Source organism: Papio anubis, chromosome 1 (assembly GCF_008728515.1).
Source record: "Papio anubis isolate 15944 chromosome 1, Panubis1.0, whole genome shotgun sequence".
In the NCBI taxonomy this organism is placed as follows: Eukaryota; Metazoa; Chordata; class Mammalia; order Primates; family Cercopithecidae; genus Papio; species Papio anubis.
The window spans coordinates 69234817-69255830 of record NC_044976.1 but is presented as its reverse complement, the minus strand read 5'-3'; the positions used below and the strand labels follow the sequence as shown (position 1 = coordinate 69255830).

The 21014-nt window shown below is 39.1% G+C and overlaps 1 protein-coding gene and 1 pseudogene across 2 annotated transcripts in view; one reads left to right on the top strand and one right to left on the bottom strand.

The window, feature by feature from the left end:
• PTGER3 (prostaglandin E receptor 3) overlaps positions 1-21014 on the top strand; it is a 201457-nt gene that overhangs the window by 136731 nt on the left and 43712 nt on the right. The window lies entirely within an intron of this gene.
• LOC101026485 lies at positions 578-1756 on the bottom strand (annotated as a pseudogene). Its single transcript, XR_649392.4, has one exon. The product of XR_649392.4 is annotated as a high mobility group protein B1 pseudogene (transcript).

Sequence of the window (21014 nt, the reverse complement as noted above, 5' to 3'; positions counted from 1 at the left end):
TTTTAAATGACAAACAGCTATAAATTTGTTTTTGAAATGCTCTTATTTTTATTATTAAATGGTAGAAATTATGAAAATAGTTATGATGATGTCATTGATGGCAGGAATGAGGTTGACAATTATAAGAAAATATGACAACCATTTACTGAGATCCAACTCTGTTCCAGAAATGTGTCAAATGATTTACACATGTTATCGCAACCAAATCCTAGCAATTTCATGACTAGATATCAACTGCAGTTTATAGGTAACGGAGGCACAATGGCTTCCATTAACTCCGAATATTCATCAAATACAACTCATCCTTCAGATGATTCATCCCCAAATAGATGTACTGTTCTCATTTCCTCACAGCCACATTCATCCATTTCCCTCACCCACACATAATATTAGAATACAGATATTATGTATATGTACTATATATATATTATATATACTTATATATGCTATAAGAAAGGCCAAACTATCAGTCAAGTAAACAAAATATTGAAGACCATAGAATACTTTTTTTTTTTTTAATAAAAAAAATTGTATTTACTTAGAAGCATTCAGAATGTCAACAAAACAGCTGCAACTGTTTTTTTTTTTTGCAATTACAGAGTGGTATTCAGTTAACAGAACAACAATTATTTCGTATAAGCTGCATCAGAGACAACTGAAGATGAAAAAACTACCATCCCCATATATAACTAATTTGTGCTGTGCACCAACAAGAACCTGCTTTAAATTTCCATGCCAATTTACAACCCCCATACTGTACCAGGCAAGGTTAGTGGCTATTGAAAATACCACCAGGACAGGGCTATCTAAAGACACATTCGGTAGTGTGTTAACTATACAAAAAAAGACACTGTACAGTTTAAAAACAAATCTTACACAGCCTTACATTTCAATTTTTTTCTTTAAAAGGAGTGAGTTGTGTACAGGGGGGTTAAATGCTTTATAGACAAGAAAAAAAAACTGCGCTAGAACCAACTTATTCATCATCATCATCTTCTTCTTCATCTTCATCTTCTTCATCTTCCTCCTCCTCCTCATCCTCTTCATCTTCCTCATCTTCCTCCTCTTCCTTCTTTTTCTTGCTTTTTTCAGCCTTGACAACTCCCTTTTTTGCTGCATCAGGCTTTCCTTTAGCTCGATATGCAGCAATATCCTTTTCGTATTTTTCCTTCAGCTTCGCAGCCTTCTTTTCATAAGGCTGCTTGTCATCTGCAGCAGTGTTATTCCACATCTCTTCGCAACATCACCAATGGACAGGCCAGGATGTTCTCCTTTGATTTTTGGGCGATACTCAGAGCAGAACAGGAAGAAGGCCGAAGGAGGCCTCTTGGGTGCATTGGGATCCTTGAACTTCTTTTTTGTCTCCCCTTTGGGAGGGATATAGGTTTTCATTTCTCTTTCGTAACGGGCCTTGTCCGCCTTTGCCATATCTTCAAATTTTCCTTTCTCTTTAGCAGACATGGTCTTCCACCTCTCTGAGCACTTCTTAGAAAACTCTGAGAAGTTGACTGAAGCATCTGGGTGCTTCTTCTTATGCTCCTCCCGACAAGTTTGCACAAAAAATGCATATGATGACATTTTGCCTCTCGGCTTCTTAGGATCTCCTTTGCCCATGTTTAGTTATTTTTCCTCAGCGAGGCACAGAGTCGCCCAGTGCCCGTCCGGCTCTCACTTGCCCCGGCGCTGTCTCTATGGAGCTCAATGTACTGCAATGGCTGTGAGAGCGGGAGCCAGACGCAGCCTAAGACCATAGAATACTTTTCAACTCATTCTATAAAGCTGGCATTACTCTGATACCAAAACTCAAAAAAGACATTACAAGAGGGCAAACTACATAACATTATCTTTCATGAACAAAGACCCAAACATTTTTGTTAAATTAGTTAACCAAATCCAATAATATATATAAAGCATAACAAATCATGACTAAGTGGAGTTATCCCAGAAAAACAAGGTTGTTTAACATTCAAAAATCAAGGTACTTCATCATATTAAGAGACTCAAGAAGAAAAACCACATAATTTTTGAATTACATGAAGAAAAAACATCTGAAAAAAATCTATATTTATTCCCGATAAAATCTTTCAGCAAACTGGGAATTAAAGGGAACTTCCTTTTCCTAATAAAAGGCATGAATAATATTCTGTGGCTTAATATCATACACAGTGGTAAAAAACTGAATGTGTTCTTCTCAAGACTGAGAATGAGGCAAAGCTGTCTCCTTCAGTTCATGTTTACTGGAGATTCCAGTCAGGATAATAAGGCAAGAATAAGAAATAAAAGGAATACAGATCGGGCTTTTAAAAATGAAACTTTCTATTTACAGACAACTTCATCATCTATGTAAAAAGTCCTCAAGAATTATTAAAAAGCTGCTAGAACTGGCCAGGCACAGTGTCTCACGCCTGTAATCCCAGCACTTTGGGAGACTGAGGTGGGTGGATCACAAGGTCAGGAGATCAAGACCATCCTGGCTAACAGGGTGAAACCCCGTCTCTACTAAAAATACAAAAAATTACCCAGGCTTGGTGGCGGGCGCCTGTAGTCCCAGCTATTCGGGAGGCTGAGGCAGGAGAATGGCGTGAACCCGGGAGGCAGAGCTTGCAGTGAGCCGAGATCGCGCCACTGCGCTCCAGCCTGGGCCACAGAGTGAGACCCTGTCTCAAAAAAATAAAAAAGAAAAAAAAAAAAAAAAGCTGCTACAACTAACCAGTGAATGTAGCAAGGCTGTAGAATACATGGTTAAAATTTACAAATCAATTTCATTTCTGTATGCTAGCAATGAGCCACTAAAAATTTAGATGTAGAAGACAATACCATTTATAATAGCATCAACAATATGAAATATTAATAGGAATAAATTTCATAAAAGATTCACCAAAAAAAGGTACACTGAAAGCTACATTGCTGAGAAAAATTTAAAGGAGGCCTAAATAAGTGGAGACATATACTGTGTTCACAAAATGAAAAATTAAATATTGCTAAGATGGAAACCCTCTCAAAACTTATGTATAATTCAAGGCAATTCCAAACAAAATCCCAGCAGATGTTTTCTATAAGCTGATTATAAAATTCATAAGAAAATGTCAAAAAGGTAGATTAGTCAAAACTATTTTTCGAAAAAGAAGTCAAATTAAAGGACTTATACTACTTCACTCCAAAATTTATTATAACACTAAAGTTAAATAAAAAGTATTATAATACTGATATAAAGATAGACATACAGATCAATGAAACTGAATAGGAATTAAGAAATAGTCTCACACTTATATGGTCAACTGATTTTCAATAAAAGTGCCAAAGCAATTTGATGGTGAAAGATCGTATCTTCAACAAAGATGCTGGAACATAAATCTATAGAGGCTAGAAGATAAAAAGAAAAACATGACACAATAGAAGGATTTTTGCATGTTCCAGACTGAGTGTAAGTAGTACAGGACTTATATGTTGGTCCCATGATGTTGAGGATGTAGCCTTTTTCAAAAGTCTCTACATGTACCATTCATTCTGAGATTTAAAATAGTGGTTCCAACTCCTTCTGTTATGTGTATATGATAGTCAGTGGGAAAGAAAGAAAAGCAATGAAAAACAAATGCTTTAATTTAACATAAACTGTACATTGAACTCATCACTTCTGTTATCATCCCACTGAACTGACCCACAACAAATATAAACATATATGAAATTTCACTTGAACCAGTTCAATAAATTAGCTGTTGATTATGTTACAGTTTTTTTCAAAGATCATAGACCAGAAACATTCTCTATTTTTTTTTTTTTTTTCGTATGTAAGATGGGAAGAGTTAGGCTTTAGATTGAGGAGAAAATGAATGGTATCCTAGATCCTGCAATCAGAGTTCAAAGCTGTGTGGACTTTGAGAAGATGGGAAAATTTAGTATAATTTTGTAACATTTTGTAATGATGTTATCTACTTAAGAACACCCAGTTACTGTAACTTCAAGTTCTTTGATCCATGGCCATGCAGGTTCACCAACATATCTATGAGTCAGCACAAAATACTTAGATCTCAATGAAACACAAGAGTAATTTTTGATGTCATTGTCAGCTATTTTCTGGGGAGTGATTTTTTTCTTTGATCATGATGGTGAATACTTGGGATCATGAAAGTACTAAAAAATTTTATAGGTCTGCAACAAAATGTGGATCTCTTTTTCTCCCTGAATTTTTAAATGAAAGATTAAAGCAATGTGCTGAAAGTGAAAAATGATTATAAACATTTATCATCTGGGGCCTTTTTGTTCGTTGTGGAGTTCAAAACAAACAAATAAAATTTTTATTTCTAGTTACGTTGTAACACGATTTCCTCTGTTTTTCAACCTCATGAAATCTAACTTTGTCTAAACTTTTAATAGAATTGGCTAAAAACCTTCATTTTGTAAATTCCTATCTTCCTAGTTTCCCTCCTCTTAAAAAAATGTCATCAGTTTCTGCCATCCTACATTTTTTTGTCTTCTCCCACTTTTTTCCCTATCTTCAGAGAACTCACACTTGCTGAGTACTTTGAATTTAAAGTTTAACACTTGCCGTTTTTAGAGGGACAAGATCTGTATGAAGAGACAAAAAAACCTATCTATAACTGTCACCTGGGTACTGCCAGATTTCTAGAATTTGGGGAGAAAATATTTCTTTAAGACAATGTGTTCTGTTGTTCCCATAAGAATATTTGATCTTATCAAAACATGTGCTCCAGTTTTTGGTTTGGAAAACAAAAATGTCACTGTAACTGTGGGGGGAGAAATTTCATGCATTAGTATGACTGAGTACAAAAAAAGTGTGACAATGACTTTTGTCATTGAAGAAAAGGGTCTCTAATCCAGTTTGTTTGCTTGTCTCTCTCCAGTTCTACCAGTGTGATACTTTGTTCAGATTAAGCACTTTTGGCTCTCAGTCTAGGATGATAAATTTGACACCCATAACATCATTCATGTGCATGTGTGGCGTTTGTTATGGTTAACTAGAGTTTTTTTTTTGTTTGTTTGTTTGTTTTGTTTTTTTTTTTTTAGATGGAATCTCGCACTGTCACTCAGGCTGGAGTGCAGTGGCGCAATCTCAGCTTACTGCAACTTCTGCCTCCCGGGTTCAAGCGATTCTCCTCCCTCAGCCTCCTGAGTAGCTGGAATTACAGGTGTGCCACCATGCCTGGATAATTTTTATATTTTTTAGTAGAGACGGGGTTTCACCGTGTTGATCAGGCTGGTCTCAAACTCCTGACCTCGTGATCCACCTGCCTCGGCCTCCCAAAGTGCTGGGATTACAGGCGTAAGCCACGGCCCCGGCTGGTTAATTAGATTTTTACAACCAGAACGTTGCTCATTGACATTTTTTCTAACCATTGCTTGCTTAATTTGTTTCTTCTGTTTTGTAAATGTTGCCTCTCTGCAAGCATCTTCAGCAGAAACGATGGTTGAGATAAATTTTTAACATAAAGTTAGGTTGAACAGTTTTTAGATCATTGTATTTCTGTAGGCAAAATTAATATTCTGAATTTTTTAAGGTATTCATTCTAAGCTACAGTCAGTGGCTCATACCTGTACTCTCAGTCACTTGGGAGACTGAGGTGAGAGAATCACTTGAGCCCAGATGTTTGAGGCTGCAGTTAGCCATAATTATGCCACTGCACTCCAGCCTGGATGACTGACAGAGTGAGACTACATTTCGAGAAAAATAAAATAAAATAAAAAATGAAGTCACAAACACCATCAGCCATGGTTCACCAACCTGAGTGTAATCGGTGGACCAGAGATTATGGCACATATGTTGAGGTTGACAGATTCCACAGCTGTCAGGCAGCCTTGTGGCTTTAGGCAGAACCTGGATGTCACTTAGGGTTTTGCTTCAGAGAAAGCCAATGAGATCATTTTGAATGTGGGGTTTTCTTTGGATTCAAACTGTAGACCTTCATTTTCCTAGAGAAGTACTTTCTGTTCACCGTTTTCAGTTCCTTACGATATCAGTAAGGTTGTGATCATGTTGCAGTTGCTATTTGTCAGCACTTATTAGCAATAGTAACATGTAATGATTACTGAGTGCCTGCTAATCCCAAGCAATGTATTATAGTAACTGCTTTGCATGAATGATCTCAATTGATCCTTACATTAATTCTATGAAGGTTGTATTCTTATAATATGTGTTTTACAGATGAATACATTGAACCCATAGTGGGTAAGTGATTAAGTAAGCATTTCAAATCAGTTCTTTCTGATTCTTAACCCTCTGAAGTGAGTGAGAGTGAAGAAAGCTAACGCTCTTTATAGGAAGCCTTGAAATATTTTTCTTTTCCTTTCTTGTAATATCCCGTGTGGCACATGTGGTCTTCAAAGATATTATAAAGACTCCACAGAAAAATATTTTTGTCAAGTAACTGTTGACAGGCCTGAGTATTTCAGTTCACTTGTGAGTTAATGCATCTACAAATTATCTTATCTCAACCTTCCTAGCCTCGTTTCCTGCCAACTCTACACAACAAACTGTACAGTTACCCAATATCTTGTGAACTCTCACACTTACGGAGCTTCAAAAATACTGTTGCTGGGAGAGATCTTCTGCATTTACTCACGCAGTATGTCCTTTTATGGGGCCTTGGGAGACTCTTCCAGGAAGAATGAATTACTCCTTCCATATATATTCACATATAGCTTGATTACACAGTATTTTTCATAGGGCCTTTTGAAGAGTAATATATACTTATACTAAAACAATAAAAAATGGCTTTCAGTGTAAAGTATGTCTCCCTCTCATGCTCACCGCACAGGCTTCTCCTAAGGGAACAACCATTACCTGTGATGGTTAACACACGCAGAAATATACACCTACACATAGCTCTTTGGGCTTTGCAAGATTGGAAGCCTGTATAATTTGGTGTTCTGCACCTTGCATTTTTCACTTAATATCTTGAACTTCTTTCTCTATTAGTATATAAGCTTTATTTATAGTAGCTCTAAATATTTTATTATATGACGTCCATAATTTATGTAACCATTCTTCTATTGATATTTGGATTGTTTCCAGCTGTAATAAACAATGCAGAAATAAGCATCCTCATGTGCATGCTTATACAGAGAGTGAGTCGATGGGCCTTGAAAGCAAATTTCCAGGTTTTGAATCCTAGCTCTGCACTACTAGCTCCTATACTCTTAAGTTGGTCAACCTCTATATGCTTCACTTTTCTCTTATGTAAAAATGGATATGTAATTGTAATTGCATAGGGCTTTCTGAGTATTAAGTGAGATATGACATGAAAAAAAGCTTTAATGCCTAGTATATAGTAAGGACTTAATGATGTTTACTACTATTATTATAAAGATCATGCCTTTGGGAGCATTTGTGAGTACGACTTTAGGATAAATTCCTGGAAGTGGAAATCTTGGGGCAAAAGACATGTGCATTTACTATTCTTATAGATACCTGACTTAATTGGATTCACATAGAAGCAGATCTTGAGACAAGGATCTGAATACAAATAGGTTACTTAAGTGGTGGAGGAAAGTCCAACAGGGGAGTGGGGAAGTGAAGCAGGAAGGGAAAGTAGCCAATAATGGGTGCACTATTGAGTCAGTTATCACTTAGTGTACCTGGAGCTCAATCCTACCAAGGAAACTCTGAGAGCCAGTACAGACGCAAGCATCAGAGTTATCCTGCTCCAGGGGAGAAGGAGCTGGGCTATCGGTACACCGACTCCTGTCCTGGTGGGTCAGTCATTGGCTGAGAGCTGCTCCTAAGAGCAGTGGCATCCAGATTAGAGCACTGGGAAATCTCTGTCTCAGGTTCTGGCAATAATGGGATTGTGTAGATGATTTTAAAAGAGCAGAAACATTGACCAAAAATCATTCCGATGTTTATCATCATGATATGCTGGGAATTATCTACAGTCTTTGTTATAAAATACTCCTCCCCTCAGGGGCACCCCACCTTGCCTCTCCATATTCCACACCCTGGGAGGTACTCATTTCCAACACTTCCAGCCTATTGCACAAGCAGACAAAGCGGGTATCATTAGTCAGAGAAGGAAAGGAATGCAAGCACCGACCACTGAAAGTCTGTCTTGCAGGAACTGAAGAGAGAGATGATATGGTCAGAGAATCAACAGTGAACCTGCTCCACTCACACTGTCTACACAAGCTGATGACCTGATGGATGTACTTCTTGAAGCCCTGCCCACAGTAGTGAGAATTTCCCCTCACTACTTTCTTTCCTGGCCACCCTGGGTAGAGCTGTGTTGCACAAGCAGTCCACTTTCAGCTCATATGAAATATTGAGCCACCCATCTCTGAAACGGACCTGGGTTTTTCATCTTCTGATAACTGGTTATGGGAACTCTCTGTGAGGTCTCAGGTGTGACCTGAGGGAGACACATTGGTTTAACAAGTTAAGTATATGTGGGACATAGCTGCCAATTTGTGTAACTTAGTTGTTCCCACTGGACATGCTCATGCCTGATCGCAAATGTACCATTCATTGTATGATGTGTTACTGATGTGCCTGCCCAAACTACTGACTTGGAAGATCTGACAATAAAGAGCTCATGATGAGCAGCCCAGTCACACAATTACTTGATGTGCCATGAGCAGGCTCGATTTCTACTGGATCCAGTAGCATACCGAGAGCTGCTTTTTGAATGGCAAATGGTTCTTTGAAGGCTTCTGGCTTTCACATCATGTCCTGATTGATAGTAGATCTTGTCCATTTTTTTCTCTGTTACCTATGACACTAACAGCCACCAGCCGACGCCACTGTCCTTCTAATTCCCATTATTCCCTTATCTCTTATGTTCTGAAGATGTTTCATAAGCTAGTGTATGCCCTTCATCCTGTAACCCAACCCATTTCAGACTAACGAATGAAGATGAAAATGCTAGTTTGGACCCTGAAATGCCTTGCAAGGTAGAGATGATTTTCCATAGCTAAAACAGAAACAACAGCAAAAACTGTTACCATATTGTTACCAATATTTGGACTTTTTTACCATTGGTGAGTGACATTTGGTCATTACAGGCACCTCACATTTAGTGAACTGATGTCTTGTGACTCTAATCTAATACAACTTGCTAAGACAGGAAACACTTGGCACTTCCCTGGGGCATTTATTAATGGGGAAACACTTGGTTTTACAGTTAATCTGAATTATGTAACCCCTGGGAACCTATTAAGTTTATGAGAAACTAGTTCTACATGATGATGACTGCATTTGTTAACATCTGTATTCATAATGCAAAAGCTACATTTGTAAATGAACTTACCTCAAATTAAGAAAATGCAATTTGGAGCCAATTTGTGGAAATGCATGTATGTGTCAAATGCTAACTCCCTCCCTCTCCCTTCTTTCCTTTTGTCTTTCCAATGGCTTTATAGATGTGAACAGAATGGGGAAAACCAAACTAGTTTGAACTTACTATCCCACTTTATGCGCATTTAATTCAATCCTTACAACAGCATTATGAGTCAAGTATTATTATTCCTATTTTAAAGTAATTTGCGCAAGCTCACGCAATATACAAAGTGCAAATTATAAAGTTACTATATGGAATTTATGCCTAGATCAATTGATGCCAGAGTTCATTTTTTCCCACTCCTGCAGGAGTTCTCAAAAATTGGCTGCAGTTATATGACGGATTTGGGATGCTTTTTAAAAATAATGATACTTGAGGCCTACTCCTAGAGATTCTGATTTAATAATTCTGTGGTAGAACGTAGGCATCTATGACTTTTTAAAGTTCCCAGGTGATACTAATATGCTGTTACATCTGTACCACTCTACTGCACCATTTCCCTTTACTCTTATAACTATAACTCACATTTTTCATTGTCCTTGCAGTTTTCAAAGTTTTGAAAAAATACATAGCTCATTATATTAGTCTGCTTTCACGCTGCTAATAAACACATAACTGAGACTGGGAAATTTACAAAAGAAAGAGGCTTAATGGGACTCACAGTTCCACATGGCTGCAGAGGCCTCAGAATCATGATGGAAGGCAAGGAAGAGCAAGTGACATCTTACATCGACGGTGGCAGGCAAAGAGAGAGCTTGTACAGGGAACTGCTATTTTTAAACCCATCAGACCTCATGAGATTCATTCACTATCATGAGAACAGCACAGGAAAGAGCCGCCCCCATAATTCAATCACCTCCCACTGGGTTCTTCCCATGACATGTGGGAATTGTGGGAGTTAACAATTCAAGATGAGATTTGAGTGGGGACAGAGTCAAACCATATCATTCCATTCCTGGCCCCTCCCAAATCTCATGTTCTCACGTTTCAAAACCAATCATGCCTTCCCAACAGTCTCCCAAAGTCTTAACTCATTTCAGCATTAACTGAAAAGTCCACAGTCCAACGTCTCATCTGAGACAATGAGCCTATGAGCCTGTAAAATCAAAAGCAAGTTAGTTGCTTCCTAGATACAATGAGGGTACAGGCATTGGGTAGATACAGCCACTCCAAATGAAAGAAATTGACCAAAACAAAGAGGTTACAGGCCCCATACAAGTCCAAAATCCAGCAGGGCAGTCAAATCTTAAAGCTCCAAAGTGATATCCTTTGACTCCATGTCTCACATTCAGGTCACCGTGATGCAAGAGGTAGGTTCCCACAGACTTGGGCAGTTTTGCCCCTGTGGCTCTGCAGGGTACAGCCTCCCTCCCAGCTGCTTTCATGGGCTGGCGTTGAGTGTCAGACTTTTCCAGGTGTGTGGTGCAGGCTGTCAGTGGAGTTATTATTCTGGGGTCTGCAGGATGGTAGTCATCTTCTTATAGCTCCACTAGGCAGTGCCCCAGTAGGGACACTGTGTGGGTGCTCTGACCCCACATTTCCCTTCTGCACTGCAGAAAGTTCTCCATGAAGGCCCCACCCCTGCAGCAAACTTCTGCCTGGGCATCCAGGTGTTTCCATACATCTTCTGAAATCTAGGCAGAGGTTCACAAACCCCAATTCTTTCCACCGTGTGGAAGCTGCCAAGGCTTGGAGCTTGTACCCTCTGAATCCACAGCCTGAGCTCTATGTTAGTCCTTTTAAGTCACAACTGGAGCAGCTGAGACACAGGGCATCAAGTCCCTAGGTTGCACACAGCACAGGGACCCTGGTCCCAATCCAGGAAACCGTTTTCCTCTGAGGCCTCCAGGCCTGTGATGAGAGGAGCTGCTATGAAGACCTCTGAGATGCTTTGGAGACATTTTCCCCATTGTCTTGGGGATTAACATTCACTCCTCATTACTTACACAAATTTCTGCAGCCAGCTTGAATTTGTCCTCAGAAAATGGGATTTTCTTTTCTATCAGATTGTCAGGTTGCAACTTTTCTGAACTTTTGTACTCTGCTTCCCTTATAAAACTGAATGCCTTTAACAGCACTCAAGTCACATCTTGAATGCTTTGCTGCTTAGAAATTTCTTCCACCAGATACCCTACATCGTATTCCTCAAGTACAAAGTTCCACAAGTCTCTAGGGCAGGGGAAAAATGCAGCCAGTCTGTTTGCTAAAACATAACAAGAGTCACCTTTGCTCCAGTTCCCAAAAAGTTCCTCATCTCCATCTGAGACTACCTCAGTCTGGACCTTATTGTTCATATCACTATCAGCGTTTTTCTCAAAGCCATTTAAAAAATCTCTAGGAAGTTCCACACTATTCCACATTTTCTGTCTTCTTCGGAGCCCTCCAAACTGTTCCAACCTCTCTGCCTATTACCCAGTTGCAAAGTCACTTCCACATTTTCAGGTATCTTTTCAGCAACCCTACTGGTACCAATTTACTATATCAGTCTGTTTTCACACTACTGATAAAGACATACTGCTGATAAAGACATAGAGACTGGGCAATTTACAAAATAAAGAGATTTAATTGATCTCACAGTTCCATGTGACTGGGGAGGCCTCAGAATCATGGTAGAAGGCAAAGAGGAGCAAGATCTTACATTATGGCAGGCAGGCAAAGAGATAATGTGTGCAGGGAAACTCCAGTTTTTAAAACCATCAGATCTCATGAGACTCATTCACTATCACAGAAACAATGCAGGAAAGATCCACCCTCATAATTCAATCACCCCCACTGTGTTCCTCCCACAACACATGGGAATTGTGGGAGTTACAATTCAAGATGAGTTTTGGATGGGAACACAGCCAAACCATATCACTCATCTCATCTTTAAACCAATCGAGGCAAGAATTTTTATGCTCATTTTACAGAAAAGAAAACTGAGATTCAAGGAGTTTGAAATCTTACCCAATATTACAAGAGTCAGTAGCTGAAACCCAGGATAATTGGAAAAGGGCTGTTTTTATCCTTATTTAGAATACCCTAAATGTGATCCCTTTTGGTTCCCTCTTTTTCCCTCCTCCTCTGGTTTATTCCCCAGGCTGGGCCTGCAAAAGACTCTTGAATGCCATTTAAAGCTGTCAACCATGTATGGGTGGGAAAAGTGCTAGCTGTGAGGACTGATTCATTACCAAAGAAGGTTGGGTTCGTAGTGAAAACAGGGAGTTAGAGTTAGAGAGAGAAGTTTGAATTAACTTAAGAAGGTGATTTTATTTATTTGAAGCCGAGGTTCCTCAACAATAAGTGGAAAAAGAAACCATAATAGCTACCTCATTGTTTTGTCATGAGAATAAAATAAAATTATATGTACAAAGATTTGTAAATCGAAAGGCATTATATCTATGTTAGTCATTACTATCTCACTTATGATGATTAGTTTTGAGGTGCTATGTTGCTTTTCCAGGGCTGCTGTAACAAATTCCCATAACTTTGGTGACTTAAAACTACACAAAATTATTTTCTTCCAGTTCTGGAGACCAGAAGCCCAAAATTAAGGTGTCAGTGGGAGTCACACCCCCTTCTGAAGTCTCTAGAAGAGAATTCATTCCTTGCCTCTTCCAGCTTCTGCTAGCTGTTGGCATGCCTTGGTGTTCCTTGACTTGTAGTCACATTACTTCAGTCTCTGCCTTCATCTTCCCAACTCCTTCGCCTCTGTGTCTGTCTCAAATCTCCCTCTGCTTTCTTTGTAAGGGCACTTGTTACTGGATTTTGGACCCAGCTGAATAATCCTAGATGATCTTTTCATCTCAAGATCTTAACTATTATATATGCAAAGATTCTTTTTCCAAATAAGCTAACTTTTACAAGTTCTGGGAATTAGGACGTGTGGCATATCTTTTGGGAGGCCAGCATTCAACCCGCTACAGGTATTACGGGTGTTTCTCTTTTCTTAGGCTCAATATGCCCGCCTCTGATTCACTAACTGCCACTTGCTAGTAGATTTTAGTTCCAAATCTTTGATTTGGTAAATAAGTTATCCAGTATGTAAGTCAGCTCTGCCTCTGCCCCTAACCAACTACATAGAACTTTCTGAATATCCCTTGTGCTTTCCTACACTGTGCCATTCCTTTGATGCCTTTCCTCTCTTTCTGGAACTCAACACTGTTTTTCACCCCCTTCTGTGAAGTATTTCTAATCATCGAGAAAGACTGCTCTCTCTTTTCTCTCCAAATCTGTTAGATTTTGGGGCTTTCTGTCTTGATTCTAGCACTTATCACAGCCTGACCTTTACTGTTGTAGCTGGGAACCTGTCTGCTTCCCCATGAGACTGAGTGTTGTTTTTCTTATGTCTTCAAGATACAGATAGTGACTCATTCATCTTTGTACCACCTACTGCCTATGGTCAGTTGCCAGCCATGTGGTACATTTTCAGCAGAGGTTGGTGAACCTCACGGAACCGTGTGGAATTGCACGGCACCTGACAACCACCTCCCTCAGATTTCCCTGGTCTACTACCCTGTGTGGCGGCTGAAATAAAAGCCATGGAGTCTTATTGCCCTTTCAGTGGTGCAAATTTTGTCTTATTCTCCCTATTTGGACATTTATTATTATTATTGTGGTGGCAGTAATTATTGTTATTTTTAAAAACTGACTTACAGGTATCTTTTCTTCCTTTATTCATTCTATAGTTTATTCAGTGGTAATTAATCTCTCTGTGTTTTAAGGTTTTCTTCTATGAAAATATATTTTTTTTCTGGTGGAGAGTCTGTATCTTTATGTCAGTAATAACTGATATTTCTGATATCATCATACTTAGGCTAACTCTTGGTTGACGTAGGGGAAAGTACAGAGAAGCTGTTTGAGTCTCTATTCTCTCCTCAAATCTCTGCACTGTGCATTGATTTAGGTTGATATTTTAGAAGTTTAATAAATTGATTTATCTCTTTATTTTCCCCTATCCTTTTTGTAGTGAAATCCTTCTTCCATCTTATGTTGAAAATCAAAAATTAGGTTTGGGATAAACAGAAGATTGACTTTTGACTCATTTCCTGAACATTACCAGTGCTGCATGTGGTAGGTACACAGTCGCCTTTATGATTTTTCAAAAGCTTTTCCATTTAAAGTGAACACCTGTCTCAGAATCTCCTAGATTAAATAGTTATACTCACATATTCCTTAAACTGTAAATTCTTTGAAGGTAGGCACTGCCTTTGCTCTTCATAATAATCATGGTGCCAGTGCAGCATCTGGCACATAATTGGTATTCAAAAACGTGGATAAATCAGTTAATACAAATATCTATTTTGGGAGTCGGCACAACATCGGTAGACAGTGGGTTCCTCTCATTTCTTATTTCTACTATAATACAACTTAATTTCATGGTAGTATGTTAATGGACACAATCTCCCTTTTTACCAACACAACATCCAGGGAAGCCCAAATAAACTCTTGGTTGAAACCAACATATTTCATAATTCCTGTTCTTCATGTGCAACCTCCACATAACAGCTGATGATTACATGTTTTCTTACAGCTCCTCTAGTCCTACTCGGCGAATTTAGGGACAGTTTAGATTTGTGGGCATTTGAGGAACAAGACAGAAGCCTGCCCCACTCCAAAAGCAGTCAACTTTAGTCCACATACACCAGTGTCCCAGGTTTCAGGCCTAGCACTTAAACCTCTAAACTCAGAATGGTATCTCTGGGGATCAGCCAGGAGAATAAGGGGTTTTCTCTTCCTGTTTTTCCTATGGGCTTGGACATCAGTCTAATCACATATGGCACAGTTTCTCCCAGGAGAAGTCCATTTGAACCTCACTAAACAATAATTTCTGGGTCATACCCTTGCAGTATATCTAAGACACTCCTATGTGTTTCCTCCTACTGGTACATCATACAAACTTGCAATAAATAATCAAATAGCGGAACAATCAAGTCCTGACCCTCACTGCTTTGTACCTTGGGCTTGGAGAGGTTTATCCAAGATAAATTGGTTCATGCATTATGAGCACCTGCCAGTGCATGTATGACATTCTTCATGGAGTACACCAAGTTCTATATGATGGGGATGCCCTACAGAAGGCTGTGCTTTCCTCTCTCATTCCTCTTCTGCCTTCAAAATGAAATATAGAGCTGAAAGGCCACACAAGTCTTAATGGATGTGCCAAGCTGCATACATTACATTTTGTATCTCACTTTGGATAAGAAAGAAATAGTATCTTAAAATAAATGCTCAACACATGGTGTTTACAACCTCTTTCCTCTCTAAATTCATCATTTATATATTAATATAACTATGATATAAAATTGCCAACAAAAGAGATATAAAAGCATACTGAAGTAGTCTCTAGGAGTTCAATCTACATTTCCCATCACTCAGAGCCGGGGGCACTCAGTCATTTGTTCCTGCATGTAAAAGAGGCTAACACTCAGAATGAGAATACAAAGCAGCTGTCCTTCAAAGTCCAGCCCTATTGTATACATAGCAGAGAACATCCCTTCTCCCCAACTCCACCAGCCTGACCACTGACAGAGTAGGAAACACAGGTCATGATAGGAGTTGGGGGCCTTGCAGTCACCCGGCAAAGAAATAGGGGCAGTTGTCTGTAAGATAATAAATTAAAGTTAAATCATTTACTAAAATAAGGCAAAAATAAAGATAAAAGTAAAGGTAATCTGAAACTGGCTTTGTATCAAAAAATAAGAGCAACAACATGCTGAAGAAAATAAGGAAGAAAATTGGTAGCTTTAGGTTTTTTAGTCCAAGCTTGCACCTCTATGGGAAAGGCTAGTGTCACTGAAGTGCGGCTGAGGTGTTTTCAGAATCCTTATAACTCACAGGTTGCCTCTGAGATATTCAAAATTCCTACCATTACAGTCGTTGCATCTAGAAAGTCTAGTGAAGGACTGAAGAGTCTAATACTGAGTCATTGAAGGATATAGTACAATTATACCCTATGACAATTGATGTGAACTTTTATTTATTTTCTCTCCTAATCTCTTCATCAACCTTTTTATTTGCTTATGTCCCTTAGTTCCAGTACTTAGATTTTTATGGGGGTTATTGTAACAACCTTACAAACTGATTTCTGTTTCTGCTCTAATCCCTTGCAACTTATCTTTCACACGACTACTAGTATAAAACCCAAATCTGCTTCTATTTGTTCCCTCCCTGAAATGCTTGAAAAGCCCCTTAAGAGTAAAATCCTGCAGAGTAAAATCCAAGCAGAAGCATAAAAGCACGATATAATCTGGCTCATGCTGATCTCTTCTAACCGCTCACTCCCTCAGAACTCCTTGCAATTGCTTCAAAACACATTAGTGATTCATGCTTCTGTGTCTTGAGATTTCCTGTTAGCCTGGGATACTCTTCTCCTCTTCCAAGGCTGATCAATTTTCATTCATGCTTTGAGACTCAGTCTGGGTGCCATTTCCTTTGGGAAGCCTTCTCCTGTTCCTGGAGTGAATTTTATATATGCATGGCACGTTACCATAGTGGTTTTTTTTCTCCCTCCAATACAACTCCTCACATTGTATTACAACTGTATGTGTTATTGTCTCCATTCCCCATTAGACAGTAAACAGTAGGAAAGCCATGGACTGAATCCCCAGCACCCAGTACCATAATGCTAGGAACAGAGCAGGTGTTTAATAAACATTCCTCTAATGAATCCACAAGCTGTTCCTGGGACAGATTCTACCTGGAGCATTTTCGCATATATTATGCCTTTTAACCTTTCAGCAACAAATCCAGTCCTTTCGTTTTGTATGAGAATAGTCTATTTCTTGGAGCATTCTTCAAGCATCAGGCTAAGGTACATGAGTATTATTACACTAGGCAATTGAAGGAAAGAGAGGATACTCAGATAGGAGGTGACTGATGGAAGAGGCAATAGTTAAGAAAGAGGAACGTAAAACAGAGATCTTAAGACATTACAACTTTGATGTTACAACAAAATTGTATCTCCTTATTTGAGATTTCAGACGGAAAGGGAACCTGAAATTGTATCACTGTATATTATTAACTAGGTAATATGTTCACTATTTTAGGTGCTTTTATGCATTAACTCACTTAAGCCTCCAAAAACTGCAGAATATAAGTACTCTTATTATCCTCATTTTACAGAGGAGAAAACTGAGAAACAGAGAAAGAACTAATTTGTCCAAGGTACATAGCTAGTAAGTGGCACAGTGATGATTATAAACCTGAGCAGTCTGAAACCAAGAGACTGTGCTCATAACCACTATACTATGTTCTTTCTGCCTGATGCAGTTACAGTGCAGAGGGGTAAATATTTTAACAAGTTGTAGCAGTAGCACAGATGGAAGACTGGTGGTCAAGGAAGGCATTCGAGAGGAGATGAAGAATAATCAAGTCTTAGAGGAGTAGGAATTAACCAAACAGCACGGAGTATAAGAGCATTTTAAGAAGAAGGAGTGATTGATGTCTGTGGAGATGAGCAGGCTGTGGAGAAGAATCTATCATCTTGGTCTGGAATTGTATTTATGGCTGAATACCAAGGAAAAGGGGAAAGGAGAAAAAGAGGAAGACAAAAATTGACATCAGTGTGTGTTACCCAATTCCATACTCAGTAGTATTGGCCTGGGTTGCCCAGCAGAGAAGTGGGAGGAGTCCTCCTTAAGAAGACTACAGTCCCCCTCACATGAGGATGCTGGGCAACAAGCCTCAAATGGACAATTCCCAGAGCCAGCAAAGGACCAGGATGCATGGGAGATGCTAAATACACACTATTAAGGTAAAGAAATATCCATGGAGAGACTCTTTCCAATTACCCACTCCCCAATCCCCACTTTGTTTTTTTTTTTAATCAGTGAGGACCACATATTCAAACACATTAAGTGATATGTTCAAATAGATTAAGTAGTATAGCTCCTTAGCAGAAAGGTTGGGACTAGAAACAAGGAAATGCAGCTTTTTTCTTGGAAGAACTGATGATATTTTAGGGCGATACAAATCAAACAAAAACGTGTTGATGTCAATAACAGCACAGCATCTCAATAAATGCAAAACAAACAAACAGGTATTTCAGAATTTAAGTTCTAGGTGCTGAAGGGTTGGCTGAGTAAAATTGGAAACCAGGAAACATTCCTGGAGCAGGTGAGCTTTTAACCAGGATTTTGTGAAGGGATGGACCTTGGCTGGAGGCAAAGAGGACTGGAAGAAATGAGCTCCTGAAGGGGAGACATGTCTTATGATACTATGATATGTACCAGTTTGGTGGGTTGTATGGGCAGGCAGCTTGATAGAGTGGAAAGAGCTGACATGTGGGAGTCATAAAGAACTGAGGTCAACTTGCTGACACTCATCAGCTGCAGGACCATCAGCTGTGGTTCAATTATTTGATCGCAAGTGTTCTCCTCTCTTCAATGAGGGTAGAGTTTCTCACCACTTAGTGGTTATTGTAGTTACAGAGTCATTTGGTGACAGCAGCAGCAGGGATTGATATCCTTAGAACTCCTCTTTTTTACTATTCATTGAATGAATTCACAAATGAATAAATGAGTGGATGGATTCCCGGTTAGATTTTCTTCAAGCTAAAGAACACTTCAACCCCCTCGAGCAATGGAAACATGACACTCACCAGTGCATCCTAGCATCATCAGATAAAACATACCTCACTGTCCCTAACCTCCTCTTACTAGCTTGCCTGGGAGGAGAAAGGAAAGGGGAATGGGCTTTCAAGATCACTGAGTAGTGGACTGTTTGATGATCCAAATCTAAAAAGGAAGAGACATTCCACAGATCTCAGGCACATATCCCTAAGCTTCTGAGAAACACCCTTCCTCATCGGATCCATGGGTGGACGCACATCTAACTCTTACATCCCATACAAGGAGCGTCTAGAGTTTTACTCCTACTCAAACTACAGGGAAAGAAATCAAGCATCCACATTTAAAGTATCAAGCCATACGGTGGGATATTTTCTCAGGTCTGGGTCTGAAACACCTAAATGTTGTGCTTGTTTGTACTCTGCTATGTGAAGGAGAGTCTGAAAAGCTCCAGTCCTGGAGGAACACTAATGCCTAGTCAAAAAAAAAATTAGAAAAGAGGTCTCACAGTGTAAAATATCATAAAATCTTAGGGTTGGATGGGACCTTGTGGCCACCCCTGTTAAGGGTTTTCAGACTCTGTGATTTTAAGAACTAGTAGAATTACAAAAAGCAAAATAAATAAAAACAGAAATAAGAATTTGACGTAAGAAGACTGTATTAGCTTCCTAGGGCTGCTGTAACAATTGACCACAAGCTAGGAGGCTGAATGGAAATTTACTGTCTCACAGCCCCAGAGGCTGGAAGTTTGAGATCAAGGAGTCAGTATGGCTCGTCTCTACGGAGGACTGGGAGGGATAATCTGTTCCATGCTTCTCTTAGCTTCTGGCAGTTTTCTGGCATTCTTAGGCATTTCTTGGCCTGTAGATGGCATTATCCCTGTGTGTTCACATCATCTTCCTCTTTGTATACATTTGTCTCTATGTTCAAATTTGATATGGACACCAGTCTTGAATTAAGGCCCACCCTAATATCCTCCTCTAAACTTGATCATTTGCAAAACCACTATTTCCAAATAAGGCCACATTCATAGATACTAGGATTAGGACTTCAATATCTGTTGTGGGGACACAAGTTAACTCTTAACAGTAGCCAACTAGTAATTTCATTAAGTAAGGACATTTTTTAAAAAGAGAAAAAACATGCATCCTACTATCTTCATTATTTTGAAGAAAAGATATTTTAACTCCTAAAATTTTAGGAATGTTATCATTTCACTGCAAAGGGCAGTCTTTCCCAGAAAGAGTAGCTGGAATGTTACACCAAACAACATGCACATATGCAATGCAGCGCTCTTCTTCCTAATCTCACTCCAGGTTGTCAGAGACATTGCCACCGACAACTAGGGATCTGTGAAAAACTTTTCTTTGGTTCTCCTGGTTTAGTACAACTGCTTGTCCACTGCTTAAACCTCTTTTGCAACCACTTTAGCCTGAGCTTTGAAACTACAGTTCTTATATGTGATAACAGATACAATCAAAGCAAGAGCTTATGCTGTTACCTTAACATCACACTTCTGTACCTAAAATTATGTCAGACCAAATTCATTTCCTGTTCTCTGAAATTTCTTCAGCAAGTATGCTATGGGTTGTTTCTGTGAAACAAAAACTTGTTTTTGTGAAATCTCACATCAGGGACTGAGCCAAGCATTCTGAAACTTTTGTATTTCTTTTTATATTTTGCAGCATCTGGAGTCTGAATTTCAGCTCTGTGTCTGTTCACTTGGTTTACAAAGTGATGCTGATTTCATCAGCCCTTACACTGGATTTTATATAAATGATTTTATAGTTGTTTATCATGAGAAGTAACCACTATTCAAAGGCAATGAGTAATCATAGGCAGCCACTTAAATTTTGGGACTACTTCTCTCTTATTTGTGGCCAAAGACAAGTTTCCTCAAGCTGGCAGAATACTAACCACATGAAGCTTGGATTGTTTGAGTTGCTATTCATGACCAGCAACTGACTTTGCCTTATAAATGTCCAGAAAGCCTGACACACACAGAGTGTGGACTATCACTTGTCAAATATTTTGAGAAAATAAGAAAAGAATGAGTAAAAATTGTGGCTTATACATTATTTGTAATTTCTCCTATTTGTCATTTATTTTGTGAAATGCTAATGCTCTGGCTCCTGGTGCTGGGGGGAACTCAGTATTGAGATGTCAATAATCAATTGAG